The following is a 25,638-nucleotide window of genomic DNA, read 5'->3' on the forward strand; positions in this document are numbered from 1 at the left end:
TGCATGCCCCCACTCGAGACGAGGCCTGACTCCCCTGGGGAGACTACAGAAGTACCCAAAGATCCATGTCAGCCCCTGAGAGGAATCCTCGGTTCCGGCCCTGACTCCACACAAGGTTTTTGGCCCCAGTATCGACGGGAGAGGAATCCCGAGAGGCCACATAGCAACTCGCATTGGGACTGGCCTCTCCTGAGGCCACCAGGGCGGGTCCCTGAGGTCCCCGTCGTAACTCGAGAACACCTGCCGCAACTCGAGAAAATCCTGGAAGTTCTCCCTTCGAGGCGAGATGAGGCCTATTTCCGATGAGGCGTCTGGAGACTAATGACACCTAACCTCTGGAACTTCGAAAGGGTCTTTCACACCCTTGCTGCAACTCAAGAAGTTCACCGCCATACCCGTCTCCACTCCAGTGGAAGCACGATGATCCCGCCTACAAACAGAGGAGCCCCGTTTCCCCCTCGTAGCTCGACATGAGGGATCATTTCCCTGCTTTCACCAGGAAAGAATTCCCGGTGTTCCCGTCGCATATCAAGAGGAGGCACTCTCAACAGGAACGGCTAGAGGAACTCCATGGTCGTACCACCATTCCAAGAGTCCCCCAGATGTCTCAGTCCATTCCAGAGGAAACTTTGTGCCCTGTACTGGCTCAACTTTCACGCCGAGGATCGACTCACACCACGGTGGCACGTGGGACTGCCGTGTGGGAAAGCCTCGAGGGAGGGCCTCGAGGGAAAACCACAGATCCTTTGATCCACACGACGGGAAGCGTGACATTGCTGCTACAGCCTGGAAGGAAAGCGCACGTGCATGCCCGCACTCGAGACGAGGCCTGACTCCCTTGGGGAGACTCCAGAAGTACCCAAAGATCCATGTCAGCCCCTGAGAGGAATCCTCGGTTCCGGCCCTGACTCCACACAAGGTTTTTGGCCTTGGTATCGACGGGACAGGAATCCCGAGAGGTCCCCTAGCAACTTCCATGGGGAATGGCCTTTCCTGAGGCCACCAGGCTGGGTCCCTGAGGTCCCCGTCGTAACTCGAGAACACCTGCCGCAACTCGAGAAAATCCAGGAAGTTCTCCCTTCCAGGAAAGATGAAGCCTATTTCCGATGAGGCGTCTGGAGACTAATGACACCTAACCTCTGGAACTTCGAATGGGTCTTTCACACCCTTGCTGTAACTCAAGAAGTTCACCGCCATACCGGTCTCCACTCGAGAGGAAGCACGATGGTCCCGCCTACAAACAGAGGAGCCCCGTTTCCCCCTCGTAGCTCGAGATGAGGGATCCTTTCCCTGCTTTCAACGGGAAAGAATTCCCGGCGTTCCCGTCGCATCTCAAGAGGAGGCACTCTCAACAGGAAAGGCGAGAGGAACTCCATGGTCGTACCACCATTCCAAGAGTCCCCCAGATGTCTCATTCCATTCCAGAGGAACCTGTTTGCCCTGCATTGGCTCATCTTTCACGCCGAGGAACGACTCACACCACGGTGGCACTAGGGACAGCCCTGTGGGAAAGCCTCGAGGGAGAACCACAGATCCTTTGATCCTCGCGACAGGAAGCGTGACATTGCTTCTACAGTGTGGAAGGAAAGCGCACGTGCATGACCCCACACGAGACGAGGCCTGACTCCCCTGGGGAGACTCCAGAAGTACCCAAAGATCCATATCAGCCCCTGAGAGGAATCCTCGGTTCCGGCCCTGACTCCACACAAGGTTTTTGGCCCGAGTATCGACGGGAGAGGAATCCCGAGAGGCCACATAGCAACTCGCATTGGGACTGACCTTTCCTGAGGCCACCAGGGCGGGTCCCTGAGGTCCCCGTTGTAACTCGAGAACACCTTCCGCAACTCGAGAAAATCCAGGAAGTTCTCCCTTCCAGGCGAGATGAGGCCTCTTTCCGATGAGGCGTCTGGAGACTAATGACACCTAACCTCTGGAACGTCGAAAGGGTCTTTCACAGCCTTGCTGCAACTCAAGAAGTTCACCGCCATACGCGTCTCCACTGGAGAGGAAGCACGATGGTCCCGCCCACATCCAGAGGAGCCCCGTTTCCCCCTCGTAGCTCGTGATGAGGGATCCTTTCCCTGCTTTCAACGGGAAAGAATTCCCGGCGTTCCCGTCGCATCTCAAGTGGAGGCACTCTCAACAGGAAAGGGGAGAGGAACTCCATGGTCTTACCACGATGCCAAGAGTCCCCCAGATGTCTCAGTCCATTCCCGAGGAACCTCTTTGCCCTGCACTGGCTCATCTTTCACGCCGAGGATCGACTCACATCACGGTGGCACGTGGGACAGGCATGTGGGATAGCCTCGAGGGAAAGCCTCGAGGGAAAACCACAGATCCTTTGATCCACGCGACGGGAAGCGTGACATTGCTGCTACAGCCTGGAAGGCAAGCACACGTGCATGCCCCCACTCGAGACGAGGCCTGACGCCCCTGGCGAGACTCCAGGAGTACCCAAAGATCCATGTCAGCCCCTGAGAGGAATCCTCGGTTCCGGCCCTGACTCCACACAAGGTTTTTGGCCCCAGTATCGACGGGAGAGGAATCCCGAGAGGCCCCCTAGCAACTCGCATGGGGACTGGCCTCTCCTGAGGCCACCAGGGCGGGTCCCTGAGGTCCCCGTCGTAACTCGAGAACACCTGCCGCAACTCGAGAAAATCCAGGAAGTTCTCCCTTCCAGGCGAGATGAGGCCTATTTCGGATGAGGCGTCTGGAAATAAATGACACCTAACCTCTGGAACTTCGAAAGGGTCTTTCACACCCTTGCTGCAACTCAAGAAGTTCACTGCCATACCCGTCTCCACTCGGGAGGAAGCACGATGGTCCCGCCCACATCCAGAGGAGTCCCGTTTACCCCTCGTAGCTCGAGATGAGGGATCCTTTCCCTGCTTTCAACGGGAAAGAATTCCCGGCGTTCCCGTCGCATCTCAAGAGGAGGCACTCTCAACAGGAAAGGCGAGAGGAACTCCATGGTCGTACCACCATTCCAAGAGTCCCCCAGATGTCTCAGTCCATTCCAGAGGAACCTCTTTGCCCTGCACTGGCTCATCTTTCACGCCGAGGATCGACTCACACCACGGTGGCACGTGGGACAGCCCTGTGGGAAAGCCTCGAGGGAAAGCCTCGAGGGAAAACCACAGATCCTTTGATCCACGCGACGGGAAGCGTGACATGGCTGCTACAGCCTGGAAGAAAAGCGCACGTGCATGCCCCCACTCGAGACGAGGCCTGACTACCCTGGGGACACTCCAGAAGTACCCAAAGATCCATGTCAGCCCCTGAGAGGATTCCTCGGTTCCCGCCCTGACTCCACACAAGGTTTTTGGCCCCGGTATGGACGGGAGAGGAATCCCGAGAGGCCCCCTAGCAACTCGCATCGGGACTGGCCTCTCCTGAGGCCACCAGGGCGGGTCCCTGAGGTCCCCGTCGTAACTCGAGAACACCTGCCGCAACTCGAGAAAATCCAGGAAGTTCTCCCTTCCAGGCGAGATGAGGCCTATTTCCGATGAGGCGTCTGGAGACTAATGACACCTAACCTCTGGAACGTCGAAAGGGTCTTTCACAGCCTTGCTGCAACTCAAGAAGTTCACCGCCATACGCGTCTCCACTCGAGAGGAAGCACGATGGTCCCGCCCACATCCAGAGGAGCCCCGTTTCCCCCTCGTAGCTCGTCATGAGGGATCCTTTCCCTGCTTTCAACGGGAAAGAATTCCCGGCGTTCCCGTCGCATCTCAAGTGGAGGCACTCTCAACAGGAAAGGGGAGAGGAACTCCATGGTCGTACCACGATGCCAAGAGTCCCCCAGATGTCTCAGTCCATTCCAGAGGAACCTCTTTGCCCTGCACTGGCTCATCTTTCACGCCGAGGATCGACTCACACCACGGTGGCACGTGGGACAGCCCTGTGGGAAAGCCTCGAGGGAAAGCTTCGAGGGAAAACCACAGATCCTTTGATCCAAGCGACGGGAAGCGTGACATTGCTGCTACAGCCTGGAAGGAAAGTGCACGTGCATGCCCCCACTCGAGACGAGGCCTGACTCCCCTGGGGAGACTCCAGAAGTACCCAAAGATCCATGTCAGCCCCTGAGAGGAATCCTCGGTTTTGGCCCTGACTCCACACAAGGTTTTTGGCCCCGGTATCGACGGGAGAGGAATCCCGAGAGGCCCCCTAGCAACTCGCATGGGGACTGGCCTCTCCTGAGGCCATCAGGGCGGGTCCCTGAGGTCCCCGTCTAACTCGAGAACACCTGCCGCAACTCGAGAAAATCCAGGAAGTTCTCCCTTCCAGGCGAGATGAGGCCTATTTCCGATGAGGCGTCTGGAGACTAATGACACCTAACATCTGGAACTTCGAAAGGGTCTTTCACACCCTTGCTGCAACTCAAGAAGTTCACCGCCATACCCGTCTCCACTCGGGAGGAAGCACGGTGGTCCCGCCCACATCCAGAGGAGCCCCGTTTCCCCCTCGTAGCTCGAGATGAGGGATCCTTTCCCTGCTTTCAACGGGAAAGAATTCCCGGCGATCCCGTCGCATCTCAAGAGGAGGCACTCTCAACAGGAAAGGCGAGAGGAACTCCATGGTCGTACCACCATTCCAAGAGTCCCCCAGATGTCTCAGTCCATTCCAGAGGAAACTTTGTGCCCTGTACTGGCTCAACTTTCACGCCGAGGATCGACTCACACCACGGTGGCACGTGGGACTGCCGTGTGGGAAAGCCTCGAGGGAGGGCCTCGAGGGAAAACCACAGATCCTTTGATCCACACGACGGGAAGCGTGACATTGCTGCTACAGCCTGGAAGGAAAGCGCACGTGCATGCCCGCACTCGAGACGAGGCCTGACTCCCTTGGGGAGACTCCAGAAGTACCCAAAGATCCATGTCAGCCCCTGAGTGGAATCCTCGGTTCCGGCCCTGACTCCACACAAGGTTTTTGGCCTTGGTATCGACGGGACAGGAATCCCGAGAGGTCCCCTAGCAACTTCCATGGGGAATGGCCTTTCCTGAGGCCACCAGGCCGGGTCCCTGAGGTCCCCGTCGTAACTCGAGAACACCTGCCGCAACTCGAGAAAATCCAGGAAGTTCTCCCTTCCAGGAAAGATGAAGCCTATTTCCGATGAGGCGTCTGGAGACTAATGACACCTAACCTCTGGAACTTCGAATGGGTCTTTCACACCCTTGCTGTAACTCAAGAAGTTCACCGCCATACCGGTCTCCACTCGAGAGGAAGCACGATGGTCCCGCCTACAAACAGAGGAGCCCCGTTTCCCCCTCGTAGCTCGAGATGAGGGATCCTTTCCCTGCTTTCAACGGGAAAGAATTCCCGGCGTTCCCGTCGCATCTCAAGAGGAGGCACTCTCAACAGGAAAGGCGAGAGGAAATCCATGGTCGTACCACCATTCCAAGAGTCCCCCAGATGTCTCATTCCATTCCAGAGGAACCTGTTTGCCCTGCATTGGCTCATCTTTCACGCCGAGGAACGACTCACACCACGGTGGCACTAGGGACAGCCCTGTGGGAAAGCCTCGAGGGAGAACCACAGATCCTTTGATCCTCGCGACAGGAAGCGTGACATTGCTTCTACAGTGTGGAAGGAAAGCGCACGTGCATGACCCCACACGAGACGAGGCCTGACTCCCCTGGGGAGACTCCAGAAGTACCCAAAGATCCATATCAGCCCCTGAGAGGAATCCTCGGTTCCGGCCCTGACTCCACACAAGGTTTTTGGCCCCAGTATCGACGGGAGAGGAATCCCGAGAGGCCACATAGCAACTCGCATTGGGACTGACCTTTCCTGAGGCCACCAGGGCGGGTCCCTGAGGTCCCCGTTGTAACTCGAGAACACCTGCCGCAACTCGAGAAAATCCAGGAAGTTCTCCCTTCCAGGCGAGATGAGGCCTCTTTCCGATGAGGCGTCTGGAGACTAATGACACCTAACCTCTGGAACGTCGAAAGGGTCTTTCACAGCCTTGCTGCAACTCAAGAAGTTCACCGCCATACGCGTCTCCACTCGAGAGGAAGCACGATGGTCCCGCCCACATCCAGAGGAGCCCCGTTTCCCCCTCGTAGCTCGTGATGAGGGATCCTTTCCCTGCTTTCAACGGGAAAGAATTCCCGGCGTTCCCGTCGCATCTCAAGTGGAGGCACTCTCAACAGGAAAGGGGAGAGGAACTCCATGGTCTTACCACGATGCCAAGAGTCCCCCAGATGTCTCAGTCCATTCCCGAGGAACCTCTTTGCCCTGCACTGGCTCATCTTTCACGCCGAGGATCGACTCACATCACGGTGGCACGTGGGACAGGCATGTGGGATAGCCTCGAGGGAAAGCCTCGAGGGAAAACCACAGATCCTTTGATCCACGCGACGGGAAGCGTGACATTGCTGCTACAGCCTGGAAGGCAAGCACACGTGCATGCCCCCACTCGAGACGAGGCCTGACGCCCCTGGCGAGACTCCAGGAGTACCCAAAGATCCATGTCAGCCCCTGAGAGGAATCCTCGGTTCCGGACCTGACTCCACACAAGGTTTTTGTCCCTGGTATCGACGGGAGAGGAATCCCGAGAGGACCCCTAGCAACTCGCTTGGGGACTGGCCTCTCCTGAGGCCAGCAGGGCGGGTCCCTGAGGTCCCCGTCGTAACTCGAGAACACCTGCCGCAACTCGAGAAAATCCAGGAAGTTCTCCCTTCCAGGCGAGATGAGGCCTATTTCCGATGAGGCGTCTGGAGACTAATGACACCTAACCTCTGGAACTTCGAAAGGGTCTTTCACACCCTTGCTGCAACTCAAGAAGTTCACCGCCATACCCGTCTCCACTCGAGAGGAAGCACGATGGTCCCGCCCACATCCAGAGGAGCCCCGTTTCCCCCTCGGAGCTCGAGATGAGGGATCCTTTCCCTGCTTTCAACGGGAAAGAATTCCCGGCGTTCCCGTCGCATCTCAAGAGGAGGCACTCTCAAGAGGAAAGGCGAGAGGAACTCCATGGTCGTACCACCATGCCAAGAGTCCCCAAGATGTCTCAGTCCTATCCAGAGGAACCTCTTTGCCCTGCACTGGCTCATCTTTCACGCCGAGGATCGACTCACACCACGGTGGCACGTGGGACAGCCCTGTGGGAAAGCCTCGAGGGAAAGCCTCGAGGGAAAACCAGAGATCCTTTGATCCACGCGACGGGAAGCGTGACATTGCTGCTACAGCCTGGAAGGAAAGCACACCTGCATGCCCCCACTCGAGACGAGGCCTGACTCCCCTGGGGAGACTCCAGAAGTACCCAAAGATCCATGTTAGCCCCTGAGAGGAATCCTCGGTTCCTGCCCTGACTCCACACAAGGTTTTTGGCCCCGGTATCGACGGGAGAGGAATCCCGAGAGGCCCCCTAGCAACTCGCATCGGGACTGGCCTCTCCTGAGGCCACCAGGGCGGGTCCCTGAGGTCCCCGTCGTAACTCGAGAACACCTGCCGCAACTCGAGAAAATCCAGGAAGTTCTCCCTTCCAGGCGAGATGAGGCCTATTTCCGATGAGGCGTCTGGAGACTAATGACACCTAACCTCTGGAACTTCGAAAGGGTCTTTCACACCCTTGCTGCAACTCAAGAAGTTCACCGCCATACCCGTCTCCACTCGAGAGGAAGCACGATGGTCCCGCCCACATCCAAAGGAGCCCCGTTTCCCCCTCGTAGCTCGAGATAGGAATCCTTTCCCTGCTTTCAACGGGAAAGAATTCCCGGCGTTCCCGTCGCATCTCAAGAGGAGGCACTGTCAACAGGAAAGGCGAGAGGAACTCCATTGTCGTACCACCATTCCAAGAGTCCCCCAGATGTCTCATTCCATTCCAGAGGAACCTGTATGCCCTGCATTGGCTTATCTTTCACGCCGAGGAACGACTCACACCACGGTGGCACTAGGGACAGCCCTGTGGGAAAGCCTCGAGGGAGAACCACAGATCCTTTGATCCACGCGACAGGAAGCGTGACATTTCTTCTACAGTGTGGAAGGAAGGCGCACGTGCATGACCCCACACGAGACGAGGCCTGACTCCCCTGGGGAGACTCCAGAGGTACCCAATGATCCATATCAGCCCCTGAGAGGAATCCTCGGTTCCGGCCCTGACTCCACACAAGGTTTTTGGCCCCAGTATCGACGGGAGAGGAATCCCGAGAGGCCACATAGCAACTCGCATTGGGACTGACCTTTCCTGAGGCCACCAGGGCGGGTCCCTGAGGTCCCCGTTGAAACTCGAGAACACCTGCCACAACTCGAGAAAATCCAGGAAGTTCTCCCTTCCAGGCGAGATGAGGCCTTTTTCCGATGAGGCGTCTGGAGATTAATGACACCTAACCTCTGGAACGTCGAAAGGGTCTTTCACAGCCTTGCTGCAACTCAAGAATTTCACCGCCATACGCGTCTCCACTCGAGAGGAAGCACGATGGTCCCGCCCACATCCAGAGGAGCCCCGTTTCCCCCTCGTAGCTCGTGATGAGGGATCCTTTCCCTGCTTTCAACGGGAAAGAATTCCCGGCGTTCCCGTCGCATCTCAAGTGGAGGCACTCTCAACAGGAAAGGGGAGAGGAACTCCATGGTCGTACCACGATGCCAAGAGTCCCCCAGATGTCTCAGTCCATTCCCGAGGAACCACTTTTCCCTGCACTGGCTCATCTTTCACGCCGAGCATCGACTCACATCACGGTGGCACGTGGGACAGGCATGTGGAATAGCCTCGAGGGAAAGCCTCGAGGGAAAACCACAGATCCTTTGATCCACGCGACGGAAAGCGTGACATTGGTACTACAGCCTGGAAGGCAAGCACACGTGCATTCCCCCACACGAGACGAGGCCTATCTCCCCTGGCGAGACTCCAGAAGTACCCAAAGATCCATATCAGCCCCTGAGAGGAATCCTCGGTTCCGGCCCTGACTCCAAAAAATTCTTTTGGCCCCGGTATCGACGGGAGAGGAATCCCGAGAGGCCCCCTAGCAACTCGCATGGGGACTGGCCTCTCCTGAGGCCACCAGGGCGGGTCCCTGAGGTCCCGGTCGTAACTCGAGAACACCTGCCGCAACTCGAGAAAATCCAGGAAGTTCTCCCTTCCAGGCGAGATGAGGCCTATTTCCGATGAGGCATCTGGAGACTAATGACACCTAACCTCTGGAACTTCGAAAGGGTCTTTCACACCCTTGCTGCAACTCAAGAAGTTCATCGCCATACCCGTCTCCACTCGAGAGGAAGCACGATGGTCCCGCCCACATCCAGATGAGCCCCGTTTCCCCCTCGTAGCTCGAGATGAGGGATCCTTTCCCTGCTTTCAACGGGAAAGAATTCCCGGCGTTCCCGTCACATCTCAAGAGGAGGCACTCTCAACAGGAAAGGCGAGCGGAACTCCATGGTCGTACCACCATTCCAAGAGTCCCCCAGATGTCTCAGTCCATTCCAGAGGAACCTCTTTGCCCTGCACTGGCTCATCTTTCACGCCGAAGATCGACTCACACCACGGTGGCACGTGGGACAGCCCTGTGGGAAAGCCTCGAGGGAAAGCTTCGAGGGAAAACCACAGATCCTTTGATCCAAGCGATGGGAAGCGTGACATTGCTGCTACAGCCTGGAAGGAAAGTGCACGTGCATGCCCCCACTCGAGACGAGGCTTGACTCCCCTGGGGAGACTCCAGAAGTACCCAAAGATCCATGTCAGCCCCTGAGAGGAATCCTCGGTTTTGGCCCTGACTCCACATATGGTTTTTGGCCCCGGTATCGACGGGAGAGGAATCCCGAGAGGCCCCCTAGCAACTCGCATGGGGACTGGCCTCTCCTGAGGCCATCAGGGCGGGTCCCTGAGGTCCCCGTCTAACTCGAGAACACCTGCCGCAACTCGAGAAAATCCAGGAAGTTCTCCCTTCCAGGCTAGATGAGGCCTATTTCCGATGAGGCGTCTGGAGACTAATGACACCTAACATCTGGAACTTCGAAAGGGTCTTTCACACCCTTGCTGCAACTCAAGAAGTTCACTGCCATACCCGTCTCCACTCGAGAGGAAGCACGATGGTCCCGCCCACATCCAGAGGAGCCCCGTTTCCCCCTCGTAGCTCGAGATGAGGGATCCTTTCCCTGCTTTCAACGGGAAAGAATTCCCGGCGTTCCCGTCGCATCTCAAGAGGAGGCACTCTCAACAGGAAAGGCGAGAGGAACTCCATGGTCGTACCACCATTCCAAGAGTCCCCCAGATGTCTCAGTCCATTCCAGAGGAACCTCTTTGCCCTGCACTGGCTCATCTGTCACGCCGAGGATCGACTCACACCACGGTGGCACGTGGGACAGCCCTGTGGGAAAGGCTCGAGGGAAAGCCTCGAGGGAAAAGCACAGATCCTTTGATCCACGCGACGGAAGCGTGACATTGCTGCTACAGCCTGGAAGGAAAGCGCACGTGCATGCCCCCACTCGAGACGAGGCCTGACTCCCCTGGGGAGACTACAGAAGTACCCAAAGATCCATGTCAGCCCCTGAGAGGAATCCTCGGTTCCGGCCCTGACTCCACACAAGGTTTTTGGCCCCAGTATCGACGGGAGAGGAATCCCGAGAGTCCACATAGCAACTCGCATTGGGACTGGCCTCTCCTGAGGCCACCAGGGCGGGTCCCTGAGGTCCCCGTCGTAACTCGAGAACACCTGCTGCAACTCGAGAAAATCCTGGAAGTTCTCCCTTCGAGGCGAGATGAGGCCTATTTCCGATGAGGCGTCTGGAGACTAATGACACCTAACCTCTGGAACTTCGAAAGGGTCTTCACACCCTTGCTGCAACTCAAGAAGTTCACCGCCATACCCGTCTCCACTCCAGTGGAAGCACGATGATCCCGCCTACAAACAGAGGAGCCCCGTTTCCCCCTCGTAGCTCGAGATGAGGGATCATTTCCCTGCTTTCAACAGGAAAGAATTCCCGGCGTTCCCGTCGCATATCAAGAGGAGGCACTCTCAACAGGAACGGCTAGAGGAACTCCATGGTCGTACCACCATTCCAAGAGTCCCCCAGATGTCTCAGTCCATTCCAGAGGAAACTTTGTGCCCTGTACTGGCTCAACTTTCACGCCGAGGATCGACTCACACCACGGTGGCACGTGGGACTGCCGTGTGGGAAAGCCTCGAGGGAGGGCCTCGAGGGAAAACCACAGATCCTTTGATCCACACGACGGGAAGCGTGACATTGCTGCTACAGCCTGGAAGGAAAGCGCACGTGCATGCCCGCACTCGAGACGAGGCCTGACTCCCTTGGGGAGACTCCAGAAGTACCCAAAGATCCATGTCAGCCCCTGAGAGGAATCCTCGGTTCCGGCCCTGACTCCACACAAGGTTTTTGGCCTTGGTATCGACGGGACAGGAATCCCGAGAGGTCCCCTAGCAACTTCCATGGGGAATGGCCTTTCCTGAGGCCACCAGGCCGGGTCCCTGAGGTCCCCGTCGTAACTCGAGAACACCTGCCGCAACTCGAGAAAATCCAGGAAGTTCTCCCTTCCAGGAAAGATGAAGCCTATTTCCGATGAGGCGTCTGGAGACTAATGACACCTAACCTCTGGAACTTCGAATGGGTCTTTCACACCCTTGCTGTAACTCAAGAAGTTCACCGCCATACCGGTCTCCACTCGAGAGGAAGCACGATGGTCCCGCCTACAAACAGAGGAGCCCCGTTTCCCCCTCGTAGCTCGAGATGAGGGATCCTTTCCCTGCTTTCAACGGGAAAGAGTTCCCAGCGTTCCCGTCGCATCTCAAGAGGAGGCACTCTCAACTGGATCGGCGAGAGGAACTCCGTGGTCGTACCACCATTCCAAGAGTCCCCCAGACGTCTCAGTCCATTCCAGAGGAACCTCTTTGCCCTGCACTGGCTCATCTTTCACGCCGAGGATCGACTCACACCATGGTGGCACGTGGGACAGCCCTGTGGGAAAGCCTTGAGGGAGGGCCTCGAGGGAAAACCACAGATCCTTTGATCCACACGACGGGAAGAGTGACATTGCTGCTACAGCCTGGAAGGAAAGCGCACGTGCATGCCTGCACTCGAGACGAGGCCTGACTCCGCTGGGGAGACTCCAGAATTACCCAAAGATCCATGTCATCCCCTGAGAGGAATCCTCGGTTCCGGCCCTGACTCCATACAAAGTTTTTGGACCCGGTATCAATGGGAGAGGAATCCCGAGAGGCCACATAGCAACTCGCATTGGGACTGACCTTTCCTCAGGCCACCAGGGCGGGTCCCTGAGGTCCCCGTTGTAACTCGAGAACACTTGCCGCAACTCGAGAAAATCCAGGAAGTTCTCCCTTCCAGGCGAGATGAGGCCTCTTTCCGATGAGGCGTCTGGAGACTAATGACACCTAACCTCTGGAACGTCGAAAGGGTCTTTCACAGCCTTGCTGCAACTCAAGAAGTTCACCGCCATACCCGTCTCGACTCGAGAGGAATCACGATGGTCCCGCCCACATCCAGAGGAGCCCCGTTTCCCCCTCGTAGCTCGAGATGAGGGATCCTTTCCCTGCTTTCAACGGGAAGGAATTCCCGCTGTTCCCATCGCATCTCAAGAGGAGGCACTCTCAACAGGAAAGGCGAGAGGAACTCCATGCTCGTACCACCATTCCAAGAGTCCCCCAGATGTCTCAGTCCATTCCAGAGGAACCTCCTTGCCCTGCACTGGCTCATCTTTCACGCTGAGATTCGACTCACACCACGGTGGCACGTGGGACAGCCCTGTGGGAAAGCCTCGAGGGAAAGCCTCGAGGGAAAACCACAGATCCTTTGACCCACGCGACGGGAAGCGTGACATTGCTGCTACAGCCTGGACGGAAAGCGCACGTGGATTCCCCCACTCGAGACGAGGCCTGACTCCCCTGGAGAGACTCCAAAAGTACCCAAAGATCCATGTCAGCCCCTGAGAGGAATCCTCGGTTCCGGCCCTGACTGCACACAAGGTTTTTGGCCTTGGTATCGACGGTATAGGAATCCCGAGAGGTCCCCTAGCAACTTCCATGTCGAATGGCCTTTCCTGAGGCCACCAGGCCGGGTCCCTGAGGTCCCCATCGTAACTCGAGAACACCTGCCGCAACTCGAGAAAATCCAGGAAGTTCTCCCTTCCAGGCGAGATGAGGCCTATTTCCGATCAAGCGTCTGGAGACTAATGACACCTAATCTCTGGAACTTCGAAAGAGTCTTTCACACCCTTGCTGCAACTCAAGAAGTTCACCGCCATACCCGTCTCCACTCGAGAGGAAGCATGATGGTCCCGCCTACATCCAGAGGAGCCCCGTTTCCCCCTCGTAGCTCGAGATGAAGGATCCTTTCCCTGCTTTCAACAGGAAAGAATTGCCGGCGTTCCCGTCGCACCTCAAGAGGAGGCACTCTTAACAGGAAAGTCTAGAGGAACTCCATGGTCGTACCACCATTCCAAGAGTCCCCCAGATGTCTCAGTCCATTCCAGAGGAACCTCTTTGCCCTGCACTGGCTCATCTTTCACGCCGAGGATCGACTCACACCACGGTGGCACGTGGGACAGCCCTGTGGGAAAGCCTCGAGGGAAAGCTTCGAGGGAAAACCACAGATCCTTTGATCCAAGAGACGGGAAGCGTGACATTGCTGCTACAGCCTGGAAGGAAAGTGCACGTGCATGCCCCCACTCGAGACGAGGCCTGACTCCCCTGGGGAGACTCCAGAAGTACCCAAAGATCCATGTCAGCCCCTGAGAGGAATCCTCGGTTTTGGCCCTGAATCCACACATGGTTTTTGGCCCCGGTATCGACGGGAGAGGAATCCCGAGAGGCCCCCTAGCAACTCGCATGGGGACTGGCCTCTCCTGAGGCCATCAGGGCGGGTCCCTGAGGTCCCCGTCTAACTCGAGAACACCTGCCGCAACTCGAGAAAATCCAGGAAGTTCTCCCTTCCAGGCGAGATGAGGCCTATTTCCGATGAGGCGTCTGGAGACTAATGACACCTAACATCTGGAACTTCGAAAGGGTCTTTCACACCCTTGCTGCAACTCAAGAAGTTCACCGCCATACCCGTCTCCACTCGAGAGGAAGCACGATGGTCCCGCCCACATCCAGAGGAGCCCCGTTTCCCCCTCGTAGCTCGAGATGAGGGATCCTTTCCCTGCTTTCAACGGGAAAGAATTCCCGGCGTTCCCGTCGCATCTCAAGAGGAGGCACTCTCAACAGGAAAGGCGAGAGGAACTCCATGGTCGTACCACCATTCCAAGAGTCCCCCAGATGTCTCAGTCCATTCCAGAGGAACCTCTTTGCCCTGCACTGGCTCATCTGTCACGCCAAGGATCGACTCACACCACGGTGGCACGTGGGACAGCCCTGTGGGAAAGCCTCGAGGGAGAACCACAGATCCTTTGATCCACGCGACAGGAAGCGTGACATTGCTTCTACAGTGTGGAAGGAAAGCGCACGTGCATGACCCCACACGAGACGAGGCCTGACTCCCCTGGGGAGACTCCAGAAGTACCCAAAGATCCATATCAGCCCCTGAGAGGAATCCTCGGTTCCGGCCCTGACTCCACACAAGGTTTTTGGCCCCAGTATCGACGGGAGAGGAATCCCGAGAGGCCCCCTAGCAACTCGCATGGGGACTGGCCTCTCCTGAGGCCACCAGGGCGGGTCCCTGAGGTCCCCGTCGTAACTCGAGAACACCTGCCGCAACTCGAGAAAATCCAGGAAGTTCTCCCTTCCAGGCGAGATGAGGCCTATTTCGGATGAGGCGTCTGGAGATAAATGACACCTAACCTCTGGAACTTCGAAAGGGTCTTTCACACCCTTGCTGCAACTCAAGAAGTTCACTGCCATACCCGTCTCCACTCGGGAGGAAGCACGATGGTCCCGCCCACATCCAGAGGAGTCCCGTTTCCCCCTCGTAGCTCGAGATGAGGGATCCTTTCCCTGCTTTCAACGGGAAAGAATTCCCGGCGTTCCCGTCGCATCTCAAGAGGAGGCACTCTCAACAGGAAAGGCGAGAGGAACTCCATGGTCGTACCACCATTCCAAGAGTCCCCCAGATGTCTCAGTCCATTCCAGAGGAACCTCTTTGCCCTGCACTGGCTCATCTTTCACGCCGAGGATCGACTCACACCACGGTGGCACGTGGGACAGCCCTGTGGGAAAGCCTCGAGGGAAAGCCTCGAGGGAAAACCACAGATCCTTTGATCCACGCGACGGGAAGCGTGACATGGCTGCTACAGCCTGGAAGGAAAGCGCACGTGCATGCCCCCACTCGAGACGAGGCCTGACTACCCTGGGGACACTCCAGAAGTACCCAAAGATCCATGTCAGCCCCTGAGAGGATTCCTCGGTTCCCGCCCTGACTCCACACAAGGTTTTTGGCCCCGGTATGGACGGGAGAGGAATCCCGAGAGGCCCCCTAGCAACTCGCATCGGGACTGGCCTCTCCTGAGGCCACCAGGGCGGGTCCCTGAGGTCCCCGTCGTAACTCGAGAACACCTGCCGCAACTCGAGAAAATCCAGGAAGTTCTCCCTTCCAGGCGAGATGAGGCCTATTTCCGATGAGGCGTCTGGAGACTAATGACACCTAACCTCTGGAACTTCGAAAGGGTCTATCACACCCTTGCTGCAACTCAAGAAGTTCACCGCCATACCCGTCTCCACTCGAGAGGAAGCACGATGGTCCCGCCCACATCCAAAGGAGCCCCGTTTCCCCCTCGTAGCTCGAGATGAGGGATCCTTTCCCTGCTTTCAACGGGAAAGAATTCCCGGCGTTCCCGTCGCATCTCAAGAGGAGGCACTCTCAACAGGAAAGGCGAGAGGAACTCCATGGTCGTACCACCATTCCAAGAGTCCCCCAGATGTCTCATTCCATTCCAGAGGAACCTGTTTGCCCTGCATTGGCTCATCTTTCACGCCGAGGAACGACTCACACCACGGTGGCACTAGGGACAGCCCTGTGGGAAAGCCTCGAGGGAGAACCACAGATCCTTTGATCCTCGCGACAGGAAGCGTGACATTGCTTCTACAGTGTGGAAGGAAAGCGCACGTGCATGACCCCACACGAGACGAGGCCTGACTCCCCTGGGGAGACTCCAGGAGTACCCAAAGATCCATATCAGCCCCTGAGAGGAATCCTCGGTTCCGGCCCTGACTCCACACAAGGTTTTTGGCCCCAGTATCGACGGGAGAGCAATCCCGAGAGGCCACATAGCAACTCGCATTGGGACTGACCTTTCCTGAGGCCACCAGGGCGGGTCCCTGAGGTCCCCGTTGTAACTCGAGAACACCTGCCGCAACTCGAGAAAATCCAGGAAGTTCTCCCTTCCAGGCGAGATGAGGCCTCTTTCCGATGAGGCGTCTGGAGACTAATGACACCTAACCTCTGGAACGTCGAAAGGGTCTTTCACAGCCTTGCTGCAACTCAAGAAGTTCACCGCCATACGCGTCTCCACTCGAGAGGAAGCACGATGGTCCCGCCCACATCCAGAGGAGCCCCGTTTCCCCCTCGTAGCTCGTGATGAGGGATCCTTTCCCTGCTTTCAACGGGAAAGAATTCCCGGCGTTCCCGTCGCATCTCAAGTGGAGGCACTCTCAACAGGAAAGGGGAGAGGAACTCCATGGTCTTACCACGATGCCAAGAGTCCCCCAGATGTCTCAGTCCATTCCCGAGGAACCTCTTTGCCCTGCACTGGCTCATCTTTCACGCCGAGGATCGACTCACATCACGGTGGCACGTGGGACAGGCATGTGGGATAGCCTCGAGGGAAAGCCTCGAGGGAAAACCACAGATCCTTTGATCCACGCGACGGGAAGCGTGACATTGCTGCTACAGCCTGGAAGGCAAGCACACGTGCATGCCCCCACTCGAGACGAGGCCTGACGCCCCTGGCGAGACTCCAGGAGTACCCAAAGATCCATGTCAGCCCCTGAGAGGAATCCTCGGTTCCGGACCTGACTCCACACAAGGTTTTTGTCCCTGGTATCGACGGGAGAGGAATCCCGAGAGGACCCCTAGCAACTCGCTTGGGGACTGGCCTCTCCTGAGGCCAGCAGGGCGGGTCCCTGAGGTCCCCGTCGTAACTCGAGAACACCTGCCGCAACTCGAGAAAATCCAGGAAGTTCTCCCTTCCAGGCGAGATGAGGCCTATTTCCGATGAGGCGTCTGGAGACTAATGACACCTAACGTCTGGAACTTCGAAAGGGTCTTTCACACCCTTGCTGCAACTCAAGAAGTTCACCGCCATACCCGTCTCCACTCGAGAGGAAGCACGATGGTCCCGCCCACATCCAGAGGAGCCCCGTTTCCCCCTCGTAGCTCGAGATGAGGGATCCTTTCCCTGCTTTCAACGGGAAAGAATTCCCGGCGTTCCCGTCGCATCTCAAGAGGAGGCACTCTCAACAGGAAAGGCGAGAGGAACTCCATGGTCGTACCACCATGCCAAGAGTCCCCAAGATGTCTCAGTCCTATCCAGAGGAACCTCTTTGCCCTGCACTGGCTCATCTTTCACGCCGAGGATCGACTCACACCACGGTGGCACGTGGGACAGCCCTGTGGGAAAGCCTCGAGGGAAAGCCTCGAGGGAAAACCAGAGATCCTTTGATCCACGCGACGGGAAGCGTGACATTGCTGCTACAGCCTGGAAGGAAAGCACACCTGCATGCCCCCACTCGAGACGAGGCCTGACTCCCCTGGGGAGACTCCAGAAGTACCCAAAGATCCATGTTAGCCCATGAGAGGAATCCTCGGTTCCTGCCCTGACTCCACACAAGGTTTTTGGCCCCGGTATCGACGGGAGAGGAATCCCGAGAGGCCCCCTAGCAACTCGCATCGGGACTGGCCTCTCCTGAGGCCACCAGGTCGGGTCCCTGAGGTCCCCGTTGAAACTCGAGAACACCTGCCACAACTCGAGAAAATCCAGGAAGTTCTCCCTTCCAGGCGAGATGAGGCCTCTTTCCGATGAGGCGTCTGGAGACTAATGACACCTAACCTCTGGAACGTCGAAAGGGTCTTTCACAGCCTTGCTGCAACTCAAGAAGTTCACCGCCATACGCGTCTCCACTCGAGAGGAAGCACGATGGTCCCGCCCACATCCAGAGGAGCCCCGTTTCCCCCTCGTAGCTCGTCATGAGGGATCCTTTCCCTGCTTTCAACGGGAAAGAATTCCCGGCGTTCCCGTCGCATCTCAAGTGGAGGCACTCTCAACAGGAAAGGGGAGAGGAACTCCATGGTCGTACCACGATGCCAAGAGTCCCCCAGATGTCTCAGTCCATTCCCGAGGAACCACTTTGCCCTGCACTGGCTCATCTTTCACGCCGAGGATCGACTCACATCACGGTGGCACGTGGGACAGGCATGTGGGATAGCCTCGAGGGAAAGCCTCGAGGGAAAACCACAGATCCTTTGATCCACGCGACGGAAAGCGTGACATTGCTACTACAGCCTGGAAGGCAAGCACACGTGCATTCCCCCACACGAGACGAGGCCTATCTCCCCTGGCGAGACTCCAGAAGTACCCAAAGATCCATATCAGCCCCTGAGAGGAATCCTCGGTTCCGGCCCTGACTCCAAAAAATTCTTTTGGCCCCGGTATCGACGGGAGAGGAATCCCGAGAGGCCCCCTAGCAACTCGCATGGGGACTGGCCTCTCCTGAGGCCACCAGGGCGGGTCCCTGAGGTCCCCGTCGTAACTCGAGAACACCTGCCGCAACTCGAGAAAATCCAGGAAGTTCTCCCTTCCAGGCGAGATGAGGCCTATTTCCGATGAGGCGTCTGGAGACTAATGACACCTAACATCTGGAACTTCGAAAGGGTCTTTCACACCCTTGCTGCAACTCAAGAAGTTCACCGCCATACCCGTCTCCACTCGAGAGGAAGCACGATGGTCCCGCCCACATCCAGAGGAGCCCCGTTTCCCCCTCGTAGCTCGAGATGAGGGATCCTTTCCCTGCTTTCAACGGGAAAGAATTCCCGGCGTTCCCGTCACATCTCAAGAGGAGGCACTCTCAACAGGAAAGGCGAGCGGAACTCCATGGTCGTACCACCATTCCAAGAGTCCCCCAGATGTCTCAGTCCATTCCAGAGGAACCTCTTTGCCCTGCACTGGCTCATCTTTCACGCCGAGGATCGACTCACACCACGGTGGCACGTGGGACAGCCCTGTGGGAAAGCCTCGAGGGAAAGCTTCGAGGGAAAACCACAGATCCTTTGATCCAAGCGACGGGAAGCGTGACATTGCTGCTACAGCCTGGAAGGAAAGTGCACGTGCATGCCCCCACTCGAGACGAGGCCTGACTCCCCTGGGGAGACTCCAGAAGTACCCAAAGATCCATGTCAGCCCCTGAGAGGAATCCTCGGTTTTGGCCCTGACTCCACACAAGGTTTTTGGCCCCGGTATCGACGGGAGAGGAATCCCGAGAGGCCCCCTAGCAACTCGCATGGGGACTGGCCTCTCCTGAGGCCATCAGGGCGGGTCCCTGAGGTCCCCGTCTAACTCGAGAACACCTGCCGCAACTCGAGAAAATCCAGGAAGTTCTCCCTTCCAGGCGAGATGAGGCCTATTTCCGATGAGGCGTCTGGAGACTAATGACACCTAACATCTGGAACTTCGAAAGGGTCTTTCACACCCTTGCTGCAACTCAAGAAGTTCACCGCCATACCCGTCTCCACTCGGGAGGAAGCACGATGGTCCCGCCCACATCCAGAGGAGCCCCGTTTCCCCCTCGTAGCTCGAGATGAGGGATCCTTTCCCTGCTTTCAACGGGAAAGAATTCCCGGCGATCCCGTCGCATCTCAAGAGGAGGCACTCTCAACAGGAAAGGCGAGAGGAACTCCATGGTCGTACCACCATTCCAAGAGTCCCCCAGATGTCTCAGTCCATTCCAGAGGAAACTTTGTGCCCTGTACTGGCTCAACTTTCACGCCGAGGATCGACTCACACCACGGTGGCACGTGGGACTGCCGTGTGGGAAAGCCTCGAGGGAGGGCCTCGAGGGAAAACCACAGATCCTTTGATCCACACGACGGGAAGCGTGACATTGCTGCTACAGCCTGGAAGGAAAGCGCACGTGCATGCCCGCACTCGAGACGAGGCCTGACTCCCTTGGGGAGACTCCAGAAGTACCCAAAGATCCATGTCAGCCCCTGAGTGGAATCCTCGGTTCCGGCCCTGACTCCACACAAGGTTTTTGGCCTTGGTATCGACGGGACAGGAATCCCGAGAGGTCCCCTAGCAACTTCCATGGGGAATGGCCTTTCCTGAGGCCACCAGGCCGGGTCCCTGAGGTCCCCGTCGTAACTCGAGAACACCTGCCGCAACTCGAGAAAATCCAGGAAGTTCTCCCTTCCAGGAAAGATGAAGCCTATTTCCGATGAGGCGTCTGGAGACTAATGACACCTAACCTCTGGAACTTCGAATGGGTCTTTCACACCCTTGCTGTAACTCAAGAAGTTCACCGCCATACCGGTCTCCACTCGAGAGGAAGCACGATGGTCCCGCCTACAAACAGAGGAGCCCCGTTTCCCCCTCGTAGCTCGAGATGAGGGATCCTTTCCCTGCTTTCAACGGGAAAGAATTCCCGGCGTTCCCGTCGCATCTCAAGAGGAGGCACTCTCAACAGGAAAGGCGAGAGGAAATCCATGGTCGTACCACCATTCCAAGAGTCCCCCAGATGTCTCATTCCATTCCAGAGGAACCTGTTTGCCCTGCATTGGCTCATCTTTCACGCCGAGGAACGACTCACACCACGGTGGCACTAGGGACAGCCCTGTGGGAAAGCCTCGAGGGAGAACCACAGATCCTTTGATCCTCGCGACAGGAAGCGTGACATTGCTTCTACAGTGTGGAAGGAAAGCGCACGTGCATGACCCCACACGAGACGAGGCCTGACTCCCCTGGGGAGACTCCAGAAGTACCCAAAGATCCATATCAGCCCCTGAGAGGAATCCTCGGTTCCGGCCCTGACTCCACACAAGGTTTTTGGCCCCAGTATCGACGGGAGAGGAATCCCGAGAGGCCACATAGCAACTCGCATTGGGACTGACCTTTCCTGAGGCCACGAGGGCGGGTCCCTGAGGTCCCCGTTGTAACTCGAGAACACCTGCCGCAACTCGAGAAAATCCAGGAAGTTCTCCCTTCCAGGCGAGATGAGGCCTCTTTCCGATGAGGCGTCTGGAGACTAATGACACCTAACCTCTGGAACGTCGAAAGGGTCTTTCACAGCCTTGCTGCAACTCAAGAAGTTCACCGCCATACGCGTCTCCACTCGAGAGGAAGCACGATGGTCCCGCCCACATCCAGAGGAGCCCCGTTTCCCCCTCGTAGCTCGTCATGAGGGATCCTTTCCCTGCTTTCAACGGGAAAGAATTCCCGGCGTTCCCGTCGCATCTCAAGTGGAGGCACTCTCAACAGGAAAGGGGAGAGGAACTCCATGGTCTTACCACGATGCCAAGAGTCCCCCAGATGTCTCAGTCCATTCCCGAGGAACCTCTTTGCCCTGCACTGGCTCATCTTTCACGCCGAGGATCGACTCACATCACGGTGGCACGTGGGACAGGCATGTGGGATAGCCTCGAGGGAAAGCCTCGAGGGAAAACCACAGATCCTTTGATCCACGCGACGGGAAGCGTGACATTGCTGCTACAGCCTGGAAGGCAAGCACACGTGCATGCCCCCACTCGAGACGAGGCCTGACGCCCCTGGCGAGACTCCAGGAGTACCCAAAGATCCATGTCAGCCCCTGAGAGGAATCCTCGGTTCCGGACCTGACTCCACACAAGGTTTTTGTCCCTGGTATCGACGGGAGAGGAATCCCGAGAGGACCCCTAGCAACTCGCTTGGGGACTGGCCTCTCCTGAGGCCAGCAGGGCGGGTCCCTGAGGTCCCCGTCGTAACTCGAGAACACCTGCCGCAACTCGAGAAAATCCAGGAAGTTCTCCCTTCCAGGCGAGATGAGGCCTATTTCCGATGAGGCGTCTGGAGACTAATGACACCTAACCTCTGGAACTTCGAAAGGGTCTTTCACACCCTTGCTGCAACTCAAGAAGTTCACCGCCATACCCGTCTCCACTCGAGAGGAAGCACGATGGTCCCGCCCACATCCAGAGGAGCCCCGTTTCCCCCTCGGAGCTCGAGATGAGGGATCCTTTCCCTGCTTTCAACGGGAAAGAATTCCCGGCGTTCCCGTCGCATCTCAAGAGGAGGCACTCTCAAGAGGAAAGGCGAGAGGAACTCCATGGTCGTACCACCATGCCAAGAGTCCCCAAGATGTCTCAGTCCTATCCAGAGGAACCTCTTTGCCCTGCACTGGCTCATCTTTCACGCCGAGGATCGACTCACACCACGGTGGCACGTGGGACAGCCCTGTGGGAAAGCCTCGAGGGAAAGCCTCGAGGGAAAACCAGAGATCCTTTGATCCACGCGACGGGAAGCGTGACATTGCTGCTACAGCCTGGAAGGAAAGCACACCTGCATGCCCCCACTCGAGACGAGGCCTGACTCCCCTGGGGAGACTCCAGAAGTACCCAAAGATCCATGTTAGCCCCTGAGAGGAATCCTCGGTTCCTGCCCTGACTCCACACAAGGTTTTTGGCCCCGGTATCGACGGGAGAGGAATCCCGAGAGGCCCCCTAGCAACTCGCATCGGGACTGGCCTCTCCTGAGGCCACCAGGGCGGGTCCCTGAGGTCCCCGTCGTAACTCGAGAACACCTGCCGCAACTCGAGAAAATCCAGGAAGTTCTCCCTTCCAGGCGAGATGAGGCCTATTTCCGATGAGGCGTCTGGAGACTAATGACACCTAACCTCTGGAACTTCGAAAGGGTCTTTCACACCCTTGCTGCAACTCAAGAAGTTCACCGCCATACCCGTCTCCACTCGAGAGGAAGCACGATGGTCCCGCCCACATCCAAAGGAGCCCCGTTTCCCCCTCGTAGCTCGAGATAGGGATCCTTTCCCTGCTTTCAACGGGAAAGAATTCCCGGCGTTCCCGTCGCATCTCAAGAGGAGGCACTGTCAACAGGAAAGGCGAGAGGAACTCCATTGTCGTACCACCATTCCAAGAGTCCCCCAGATGTCTCATTCCATTCCAGAGGAACCTGTATGCCCTGCATTGGCTTATCTTTCACGCCGAGGAACGACTCACACCACGGTGGCACTAGGGACAGCCCTGTGGGAAAGCCTCGAGGGAGAACCACAGATCCTTTGATCCACGCGACAGGAAGCGTGACATTTCTTCTACAGTGTGGAAGGAAGGCGCACGTGCATGACCCCACACGAGACGAGGCCTGACTCCCCTGGGGAGACTCCAGAGGTACCCAAAGATCCATATCAGCCCCTGAGAGGAATCCTCGGTTCCGGCCCTGACTCCACACAAGGTTTTTGGCCCCAGTATCGACGGGAGAGGAATCCCGAGAGGCCACATAGCAACTCGCATTGGGACTGACCTTTCCTGAGGCCACCAGGGCGGGTCCCTGAGGTCCCCGTTGAAACTCGAGAACACCTGCCACAACTCGAGAAAATCCAGGAAGTTCTCCCTTCCAGGCGAGATGAGGCCTCTTTCCGATGAGGCGTCTGGAGACTAATGACACCTAACTTCTGGAACGTCGAAAGGGTCTTTCACACCCTTGCTGCAACTCAAGAAGTTCACCGCCATACGCGTCTCCACTCGAGAGGAAGCACGATGGTCCCGCCCACATCCAGAGGAGCCCCGTTTCCCCCTCGTAGCTCGAGATGAGGGATCCTTTCCCTGCTTTCAACGGGAAAGAGTTCCCAGCGTTCCCGTCGCATCTCAAGAGGAGGCACTCTCACCTGGATCGGCGAGAGGAACTCCGTGGTCGTACCATCATTCCAAGAGTCCCCCTGATGTCTCAGTCCATTCCAGAGGAACCTCTTTGCCCTGCACTGGCTCATCTTTCACGCCGAGGATCGACTCACACCACGGTGGCGCGTGACACAGCCCTGTGGCAAAGCCTCGAGGGAAAGCCTCGAGGGAAAACCACAGATCCTTTGATCCACGCGACGGGAAGCGTGACATTGCTGCTACAGCCTGGAAGGAAAGCGCACGTGCATGCCCGCACTCGAGACGAGGCCTGACTCCCCTGGGGAGACTCCAGAAGTACCCAAAGATCCATGTCAGCCCCTGAGAGGAATCCTCGGTTCCGGCCCTGATTCCACACAAAGTTTTTGGACCCGGTATCAACGGGAGAGGAATCCCGAGAGGCCACATAGCAACTCGCATTGGGACTGACCTTTCCTGAGGCCACCAGGGCGGGTCCCTGAGGTCCCCGTTGTAACTCGAGAACACCTGCCGCAACTCGAGAAAATCCAGGAAGTTCTCCCTTCCAGGCGAGATGAGACCTCTTTACGATGAGGCGTCTGGAGACTAATGACACCTAACCTCTGGAACGTCGAAAGGGTCTTTCACAGCCTTGCTGCAACTCAAGAAGTTCACCGCCATACCCGTCTCGACTCGAGAGGAAGCACGATGGTCCCGCCCACATCCAGAGGAGCCCCGTTTCCCCCTCGTAGCTCGAGATGAGGGATCCTTTCCCTGCTTTCAACAGGAAAGAATTCCCGGCGTTCCCGTCGCATCTCAAGAGGAGGCACTCTCAACAGGAACGGCTAGAGGAAGTCCATGGTCGTACCACCTTTCCAAGAGTCCCCCAGATGTCTCAGTCCATTCCAGAGGAACCTCTTTGCCCTGCACTGGCTCATCTTTCACGCCGAGGATCGACTCACACCACGGTGGCACGTGGGACAGCCCTGTGGGAAAGCCTCGAGGGAAAGCCTCGAGGGAAAACCACAGATCCTTTGATCCACGCGACGGGAAGCGTGACATTGCTGCTACAGCCTGGAAGGAAAGCGCACGTGCATGCCCCCACTCGAGACGAGGCCTGACTCCGCTGGGGAGACTCCAGAAGTACCCAAAGATCCATGTCAGCCCCTGAGAGGAATCCTCGGTTCCGGCCCTGACTCCACACAAGGTTTTTGGCCCCGGTATCGACGGGAGAGGAATCCCGAGAGGCCCCCTAGCAACTCGCATGGGGACTGGCCTCTCCTGAGGCCACCAGGGCGGGTCCCTGAGGTCCCCGTCGTAACTCGACAACACCTGCCGCAACTCGAGAAAATCCAGGAAGTTCTCCCTTCCAGGCGAGATGAGGCCTATTTCCAATGAGGCGTCTGGAGACTAATGACACCTAACCTCTGGAACTTCGAAAGGGTCTTTCACACCCTTGCTGCAACTCAAGAAGTTCACCGCCATACCCGTCTCCACTCGAGAGGAAGCACGATGGTCCCGCCCACATCCAGAGGGGCCCCGTTTCCCCCTCGGAGCTCGAGATGAGGGATCGTTTCCCTGCTTTCAACGGGAAAGAATTCCCAGCGTCCCCGTCGCATCTCAAGAGGAGGCACTCTCAACAGGAAATGCGAGAGGAACTCCATGGTCGTACCACCATTCCAAGAGTCCCCCAGATGTCTCAGTCCATTCCAGAGGAACCTCTTTGCCCTGCACTGGCTCATCTTTCACACCGAGGATCGACTCACACCACGGTGGCACGTGGGACAGCCCTGTGGGAAAGCCTCGAGGGAAAGCCTAGAGGGAAAACCACAGATCCTTTGATCCACGCCACGGAAAGCATGACATTGCTGCTACAGCCTGGAAGTAAAGCGCACGTGCATGCCC

The sequence above is a fragment of the Capricornis sumatraensis genome, chromosome 20 (genome assembly GCF_032405125.1).
Source record: "Capricornis sumatraensis isolate serow.1 chromosome 20, serow.2, whole genome shotgun sequence".
Lineage (NCBI taxonomy): Eukaryota > Metazoa > Chordata > Mammalia > Artiodactyla > Bovidae > Capricornis > Capricornis sumatraensis.